The sequence below is a fragment of the Heterocephalus glaber genome, unplaced genomic scaffold, assembly GCF_053883595.1.
Source record: "Heterocephalus glaber isolate CG9 unplaced genomic scaffold, H.glaber_assembly_v1.0 deba00001613, whole genome shotgun sequence".
Classification (NCBI taxonomy): Eukaryota; Metazoa; Chordata; class Mammalia; order Rodentia; family Bathyergidae; genus Heterocephalus; species Heterocephalus glaber.
In genome coordinates, this window is record NW_028258384.1 from 5685577 (window position 1) to 5695332 (window position 9756).

Below are 9756 nucleotides of genomic sequence, written 5' to 3' on the forward strand. Positions count from 1 at the left end.
CCTCAACCCTTGATTTCCATACATGAAAATAACTTGAAGCGATCCATGAACTGAAATATGAAAGCCTAAATGTATAAAACTTTAAGAAGAAATTATAAGGGAAAATGTTTATGAACTCAGGGTAGGCAGGAACTATCTAGTATACAAAAGACATGATGTATAAAAGAAAAAAATTGATAAATGAGATTCCATCAAAATTTAGAACTTTAAATGACATCATTAAAATGAAAAGTAGTCCTTAAACAGACCATATTTACAATGCATATAACCTATGAGCAAAATATATAAAGAATTCTTAGAGTTCATTAATAGACAACCCAATTAATAAGTAGACATAAGATGATAAATAGTACAGCACAAGGAAAGGTGTGCAACTCTAGAATCAGAAAAATACTAATCAGTACAATAACAAGATTGAATTATACTTTTCAGTTGCTTATTGTAAGTATCTTTGTCGATGTATTTAGAAGCCTTATAGAATGATTCCTTCTCAGAGGTGGCTTCCAGATATAGCTTGTCCTTAGGCTTTGAGCCTCTAATGGCTCTGAGGCTGTCTCATTTTCATTATACCAGGAAGGACAACTGATTAGATCAATCACAACACCTTAGCCCAAGTGATACAATCAGCAACACAATAGCATCAAGTACGTGTTAGAAAATGACAATTTGTGATAGTCATTAATCTATCACCTTTAACTGTGTGAATTAAATCAATATCAAGGACCAACTAAACATATGTTTATAGTGAATAAACTCTTCAATATAGCAACTTTACCCTTCAGGATGGGGAATTAGAAGGAGTTGGTTAGGGAGGAATAGGTAAGTAGAAGGATAGGGGAAGGTTAGCACTGAGGCCAGAGGGCACAGGCGAAGAATGAGAGAGAATAAATGAAAGATAAAGAAAAAACACAAATAAGGGCCAGAATAGGAACACAAAGGGAAATAAAGAGCAAAGTGTGACAGCAAGGGAGCAAGGTAGAGAGAGAGAGAAAGAAAAAAGAAAAGAAAGATAAAAGATCAAAATTAAAAAAAATTTAAAGTAGCAAAGAAGAAAAAAATTAAAAAGAGCAAAAAATAGTGGTAATTTTGAAAATAACAAATAAAAGATAAAAATGAAGGGTCTCCTTGAGTGTATATCCCTTCTGTCACAATAGACAACATGGGCAGCAGTGTGCAGTTATAAGTCAATGAGTCTCAGCCAGTCACAGACTCATGATATTCAGGCAGATTTCTGGCTGCAAGTCCCAAGTTGAGCTCCCTGTCCTCCTGCAGGGTTGAACTCTGCAAGGTTCTACTGCAGGTTCCAAATGCCATTCCCTTCAAGATAGTCTAGGTTCTAATGCGAGGTGAAGATTCCCTCCAACTTGCCAAGTACAGTGGTCTCTTGTGCCTTTATTGCAGAGATTCTCTTCACTTTTCCAGTGTTCAGTTTTTATCAGGGAGCCTGCGAGAGGCCCTCTCTCTGTTGTTCACTTCTGCAGCTCAGGGAAATCACCTTTATGCTCCCCTGTGCCTCTGTAGTGTGGATCCAAGCAGCTGTACAGCCAAGAGGCATGGGGGCAGGGGAAGCTGTTGTTGCAGGTGCCTGAGCGGCCAAGCTGGAGGCTGGTGGGTGAGCCCAGGGGTCCTCACCCGCTCCTGGGAGTTTATAATTTTCTAACTTTTTTCCATCTAACAATTGCTCCAGAAAGTGTCATTCTTTAGCTTTCAACTCAGTTAGTTCTTCTGATATGTTTGGAGGGTCTGAAATGCCTGCCTCAAGTGGCATGAGTCTAATTCGTGTTGCAAAGCACTGGGTAGCCATGAATCTTACACTGTCTGTCTGGTCACTCATTCTTCCTAACATGGTAATAACTAAAAGGACAATATAGGGAACAATGCCAGCATCCAGTTGTTCCATTACACAGGCAAGTGCTTCAATTGTTCCCTCTTATTTGACATTGTCTTCAATTGCTCTCAGCCATGGAAATACCATCTGCAAAAAAAATTCATGGCTTCCATGGTAGCTATTTTGCTCATGACACCTGCACAACAATCAGCCATGTGCCTCACAGCAGTGCTGGGATACTGAAGGCACATATACAGATGAGGCAAATGCTGTACCAACAAGCGATGGAGTTCAGAATCCATTGATGCTGCTGCTATTTCAAAAACTTGCAGAGAATTCACCAGTTCTTGAGCAGGGCCACCTCCCCTTTCCAGGAGGGATTTTACATCAAAATTATTTAGGTCTATTATACTCCTCAGTGGGTCAACCATAGCATACCAGAGATTTGGCAGCTTCATTGCCACTTCAGCTCCAAATTGCTTTACTATAGTGGTCAAAGCAAATTCAGCTCCTCTCTGTTGTACCAGGTAAGGCTTCTGGGCTTAATCAAGTTCAACAAGGATATTCCCACTACTTCCTGCAGGAAGATCTGCTATCTGAGCTTTTACCACTTGGGGAGTAGGACCTCACCTACTTGTAATAGCAACTGCAGCTTTCTGATGCCTATAGAGTGTAATTATACCTCTGTGCTTGGTGATAGTATGGTGCATTCCATCTTTTTCTGAGTTGGATCCTTTCAAATTTTCCTGGCCTCTCTGTGTTGGTACTGGACATGTTACACAAGGAGTCAGATATGGATCCACACAAAGTGAGCTACAGAGGTTTTTAATAATTTTTAAATTAGGAGAGGGTGTCCTTGTACTGCTGAAGAAGTTTAGTTATGCACTGAGCTGCATAGTTTTGCACTAGTGTATTCTTTTTTAATCATCTCCATTAGTAGTTTTATGATAGGATTTAATTTCTCTGGAAGCTGCTGCAAGCTCACACCTGCACATGCAGCAAAAGTATGCACTCTCAACTGCAACACTTGCCACTCTTGGTTTGTCTCTGTAACTGTCATTTGGACCTGCTGTCATTTACCATCTAATTGCTGTAACACTTGAGGATTTAAATCAAAAGTTGATGTGGCTTCATGAAAAACAGTAGTGACCAGGTCATTAGCTTGATCTATTGTTAAAACATTGTTTACTCTATTATCAACTTCAGTATGTACATCAGCTAATGATGATATAAGCTGTTTACATTCATTCTGCATTCATGTGAATGGAACAGCAATTTCATCATAATATAAATGTTCTGAAAGGATATCAAGTAAATGTGGCTGCACAGCTAGGGTAACAGCTTTACATTCCTTTTGTAAAGCAGCCCATTCACAGATTACCAAAGCAACACTAATCCTCTGTAAAGCAGATTTGGAGCTCAAATGAAAAAGTAGTAATTGGCCAAGAGATTCTGCTGGTTTAATTTCTTGTGTTATCATGTTTACACTTGGTTCACAAATACAGCAACAAAGTGCTCCTAACAGCTTGACTGCCATCATTCTGGCCCAAATAACTATGAAGTCCCTGGTGCCTGGGTTTTCCATGGTGGTGTCTGCACCTGTAATATACTCCTGAAGTACTTCTTTATTCTGGTTTTGGGCTTGGTGTACCTTACCCTTGTTTTTACCTTGGTTCTAGCTTTTACTTCTAGCAACACGTTTAAATCAATGGGTAGATGAGACGGCTGCATCATCAAACAAAGCCAAGCACCCATCCATGGGCAAGCAGCTGCTACCATGTACTGAACCAAAGCTTTGCTCAATAGTTCCATCCAAACCTTGTGAATGAGGTTCAGAATTTCCTGGCTGGTTTCTAAAACACAAAACTGAAAAATGTTTCAGAGCATTTCAGGCAGGATAGGGATAAGCCAAGATGAAGAGTTCTGGTCCTGTGTTGATAATAACATAAACAGAGTTTCCAATGCTGCTCTTAGAAGTGATGATATAGTATGATGCAAAAAAGGCCAGACACGTGGAACTAAAAGTGTAAGTGACTGCTGAATACTGCACTGTTGGACCTGAGGATAATTTAGCAAGGATGAAACAAGAGTCATAATACTATTTGTTGATGCTGTTAGATCATCTAATTCCAGAAGAGCATCCCATAATGTATTTATAATGAAGGGTAACTTTTATGTCTGAAGATAGACAAGGCTTTCTACTACAGCCTCTAATGAAGCTGCAGCAATAGCTCTGACATCATCATCAAGATCCTGGACTCCTTTAATTATTCTAGTCAAAACTTTAGGTAATAAAGTATTAATTACATCCTCATGAACTGCCAAAGCATATTTTATTCCCAGCAGACCACCATGTCTAACTTCCCATTGTTCTTGTATAATTTTAGCAACACATCCACAGTCTTGTGAACTCCAGTTTCATTCATGTGTTTTAAAACCACACCTAATGTTTGAGCACAAGTTTCTTGAACTGGTGCTACGACTTCATCAGAAACAAAGTCTCCAAATCTGTCCAATGCAAAAACACAAAGGAGTTTAATAACTAAGTCCTCCAACCACCCTTGATGCTGCTGAGTCATCTCTTCTAAGGTGCTGTCTCCCATTTTACCACCACTTTTCCCATGAGCTTTAAGAATTTCCCTAAGTCCAGTGCCTGCACCATGTCGAACCTCCCAGGAAGGTCATTGCAAAGTTCTTCACAAAAGCTTTCCAAAGGCCATTCATTTGTCTCTTCAGTTAAGGAACAGCTGTCTGGAACATTATCAATCAAGACTTTGCAATCATTTGCAGTCTGATTAATAACATTTGGTATTTTCCATCTCTTTTCTCCATCAGTGCTATCATTGCTTTTCTCATTAGTTTCCACTGCATCCCTTGATCTCTGTTTTGCAAATAAATTGGCCATTCTTTTAGCTTTGTTCTTTTGTCTCTTGCTCATTCCTGCTCGAAATTCTGAGTCAATCAATTCAGCTGCCTGGAGAGTAGGTTGTTTGTTTACAAGGGCTGCTGAAGTTGGGGTATAAACCAAATCTTCATTCCAATTGCTTCTCCCATATTAAGGCCAAGTTTCTTCTGTAATAGTTTTCGTTGGCGAGCTATCCTCTCTTTAGGATCCACTTCTGTGACGGTGCCAGCCGTCACTAGTCGAACAGTACCTGAGAGGAGGGGAGAGGATGAAAGAAAAACAAAACCTCTGAGGAAAAGAAAAAGGAGAGAGAGGCAGAGGAGAGACCCCTCTTCCCACTTTATTGCCCTTTATATACCTTTTCCACAACCCCCAACCCCTCCTCTGTACGTAATTCGGCGACTAATTATTTTCCAGGGAAAAGGTCAAATGTATCTTTACAACTCCGGGAATAACATTCCCTTGCATTACAGACATTCGAACTCTTTCTACTTAACCACTCTCGTTACAAGTAACCATCCTTGTTTTTGTGCCAGCTGCATATCCAGGATTCATTATGTTCTCAAGAGACTCAGAGGTCTCTGAAGGTTATTTCAACCTTTCGCTCTCCACAATTCCCCCTTTTTTATTTATTAGATGATCGTGCCTGTCTTAGGTGAGATCCTAGGACAGAATCCTACCTTACCAGTCATTGGGAAGAGAAACTTCCCTGTCTTAGGTTGGTAAGAGATTCTCCTGGTCTCAAACCCGTCATTGACTAACCGGCCTCTTGCTTAGGGGTGATCAATTTCTGATAATGCAACTGGACAGCCATCATTGAGAACATGGATCGTACACACTGGCCAAATATAATGAAAATAAGAAACATAAGTAACAATCCACCTGCCAACAGCCCAAGGCATATCACTATTTGTTTAGCAAAAAGTGAGGAAGGCACCAAGGTTTTCAAGTAGTCATAAAGGGACTGTGCCAACTGTGCAGGTGACAGACTTGTTTTTCTTGTTTGTTGAATACTCAATATTTGCTGATGGAGCTTGACTAGGTCGGAGGTTTTATTGCCATGCGACCATGCCCCTTTTAGATGGTCCTGGATCATTTGCCAATTATAATCTGTCACATTATAAGCTAGTGAAGTGACACAAATCCAACGATATTCTGCATGGCACTGTAAACGGTTTCTATGTTTGAGAGCTTCAAGGGAGCGTCCCAAATATATTACCGTGTCAAAAACAGCATTTAACTTTTCTTCCATTTTTACATCAATGTCTTCCTGTAACTCTAAGGCTTGAAACACATTCATTGAAAGATTATCTACAAAAGTTGCAGTTTGTACAGACTGAGATAAAGCAACTGCAGCAGTAGATAAGCTAGTCAGAAATGCTATAAAAGTAACAATTCTGGCTACAATCATGCCGGCCACCCTTTTTTCTCTTTTTAACAAACCATTTAGACTCTCCAATATTTGAAGTCCTTTTTCTGCATACCATGGTTCTGAAAGGTTAACTGGCAACATTACAAAAGAGGGCTGATGAATTATTAAAACATTTTGATACCCAAATTTCACACAATTTGACAATATACAATTATCACATACTACATCAAATTGATGAGTTCCATTTTCATATTCAATCTTAAAACCTTCCAATAATAGTAAATAGGGCCGGGGCACACAAGTCGTAATGTTTCCCTCCAACCCGGAATCTGGTCCCACACCAATCCTTTTTATTCCTCCCATAGCAACCATAAGTTTCCATATCATGGGCTGAAAAGGGCCGGAAGGCACTCGCCAAAGTCCCACAGTCAACTGCTGTTCTGTGTTCTCCCCACCTTGACAATTGTCCAATTGGGCACTCCAATCCTGTAGCACTTCTTGTTGATTGGTGAAGTTATAGATGGCTGGCCAGTCCACTCTACATCTGGCCCATGGTATGATCCTGTTATTGTTGAGTGTCTTATTCATACATTGGAAAATTCAAAATGAAAAGGGTATCTGAGCAGACAAGGGGTATAACTCCCCCTTTTTTATTTTTTGAAGTTGATGTTTAAGGGTATTATGAGCTTGTTCAACAATCCCCTGTCCCTGGGGATTATAGGGTATACCAGTTTTATGTATCAGCATACAAGTGTGCCTATTTTCATAGGTGGCTGGAGCATAAGAGAAGGGCAAATACCCAAATCAAAAGGTTATTACCATAAACAATATGTTGGAAGACCCACATAATTAGAGGGCATGAATACATTTTGAACACCAGAAAAGGAGCAGTAATAAATATCACAGTTACATAAAACCTTATGTTTTTCACTGTAGTTTGGTACCAAAACCATCTTTCTAATAACACTGTCTGTTTTATGACACAGAAATTAAGCTTTTGAAGATGACCAATGTGGACATATTACAATAACATATTTAGAACTTAACCAATGTAAACATTTTACAATAACATATTTAGTGCTTAAACATCAATGATAACCAATGTAATCAATTTATAACATATTTAGAATTTAAACTTCAATGATAACCAATGTAATCAATTTATAACATATTTAGAATTTAAACTTCAATGATAACCAATGTAATCAATTTATAACAACATATTGAGACAATATTTGTTGTGGTGTGTCTCCCATAAGATTATAAAAATTACTAGGGGGTCCCTTTAGTGAATTAAGACCAGAATAATTATTTTCTGGGTGGCCACTTCTTTATTCACCAAAGGGAGTACCCACAGTCTCTATCTATTTTGACAAAGAATAAGAATATATATATATATCTTCTTATTTTACAACTGCTTATTGCAATTTGATTATTGCATGTAGGTGACAATACACATTACTTTTATAAAATAAATCTCAGTGGCACTTTGATCAATTAGCAACCTGGGAAAGAAGGCATGCCTTTAATTTAATAACATTTATCTGTAAGCCAATTTAACAATAGGTGAATATCTTTTTTTAAAAAAAAAATTTCAAAAGGTGAAAAGGAAAAGAGAAAAAAAAATTGAGCTCAACTGTATAAACAGACAAACAACAGACAACAGACAAACATATAAGACAATTTATAAAATTAAGAGTGCACTCAAATATATTTAGCCAAATTGAATCGTAATATCCTTTTTATGATTATTACATTTATAATTGTATGACTGGTCAAAAACTTTGGAATAGTCAATTAACAGAGATCTCTTGAAATTAAAATCAGAAGGAATGAAAGCGCTTTTATACCTGTAAATATAAAAAGAACTACAAGTCCTTGATAAGGAAGTAGCGAACTCAAACAGGACAGACTATTTGGAACCCAGCCAGATCCTCCCCTCTCTCGGCGGCCGCCTGTAAAGTAGCCTGCAGGGCCGAGAGAGGGCGGGGCGCTGGGGATGAGAGTCGTGGGACCGGAGGGGAATCTAGCTGAGGATCGGGGCGGGCAACCTCAGGAAAAGGATCAAGCCCTGCCAGGACGCTGGGCTGAAGTGACCGTTTTTTCAACAGTGCTTGTTCCTTTTGTTTCCATTTCCAATTAAACCATAACATATCTAAGGGATTTGAGGGATGGGTATTTTCAGATTTATCTTTTTTATCTTTTATTTTCATTTTTTCAGTAAGAGCTATTAGAGAGAAGGGAGGCCATTCCTCATAGTTATATTTAGTTGCCTCCTCCTCTAAATCTGTGGCACCAGAGGGGTCAAGGGGTTTATCTAAACCTTCTACAAGAGGGGGGGGCTGAAGAAGGGCACTCAATTTCTTTATCTATATTTGGAATGTCCTCCGGGCTAGAGGCAACCGCGTCTGTTTGTGAGTTACCCACTAAAGTCCCTTGACGAGGATCTAAGCTCTCCTTGATAAGACCCCAAAGGCTAAACACATCAATAGGGAATTTGGAAGGCCCTTCCTGATCATAATAATCTTGTAATTGTTTTCTGACTTTTAGCCAAAGTTCCAAATTATTGATCCCTCCTCGGGAAACCATGGGCAGACTCTCTCCACAAATTCTAAAAAATGACTTAACTGCTGTTGCCCTACCTTAGCTCCACGGGACCGAAGCATCCTTTTTAATATCTGAGCAAACAGCATCGGACTACTAGTAGTCCCCATATCTTATAGCATCCGACTACTAGTAGTCCTTATACCTTATATCACCGCCCCCTACTTACTTATCCGAGCTCACAATCCGGCGGCGTCCTTCACCTTGTCCTCCGTGCTCAGGTCCCTGTTCGGGCGCCATTTGTGACGGTGCCAGCCGTCACTAGTCGAACAGTACCTGAGAGGAGGGGAGAGGATGAAAGAAAAACAAAACCTCTGAGGAAAAGAAAAAGGAGAGAGAGGCAGAGGAGAGACCCCTCTTCCCACTTTATTGCCCTTTATATACCTTTTCCACAACCCCCAACCCCTCCTCTGTACATAATTCGGCGACTAACTATTTTCCAGGGAAAAGGTCAAATGTATCTTTACAACTCCGGGAATAACATTCCCTTGCATTACAGACATTCAAACTCTTTCTATTTAACCACTCTCGTTACAAGTAACCATCCTTGTTTTTATGCCAGCTGCATATCCAGGATTCATTATGTTCTCAAGAGACTCAGAGGTCTCTGAAGGTTATTTCAACCTTTCGCTCTCCACACACTTCACCTGATTTTTCGTCTTGAACTTCAAATTCTGCACCAGCAGACCCCAAAAGTGATGCACCATGTTGGAACAATCTACATATATCAAATCTATCAAAATTCAATCGATCTGCAGTAGAAGAATCTTCCATAGAACTTTCTGAAGTAGGTTCTTGTTTGGTTCTTGGCACTGGATTCCATTCAGGCACATTTTTCATTATAGCTTCAACAGCTTGTCCTGCTGCAATGTGGATATCCCAATTTGCACTCCTTAAATATATCAATACTTTAGATAACAGATTATTTGATTCATGAGGATGAAGCTTCACCACTTCTCCAAGTTGCTGAGCGGCAGCTTTTCTTGTAACTGGAGTAGTACCAGTATCCAGTAAGATAAAAAGACAATCAAGCCACAATAATTCTTT

General features: G+C 39.3%; 1 pseudogene; it reads right to left on the bottom strand.

Moving 5' to 3' along the window:
- The window catches only part of LOC101704673 (TATA-binding protein-associated factor 172-like), a 28945-nt pseudogene extending 19189 nt beyond the window's left edge, over positions 1–9756 (bottom strand).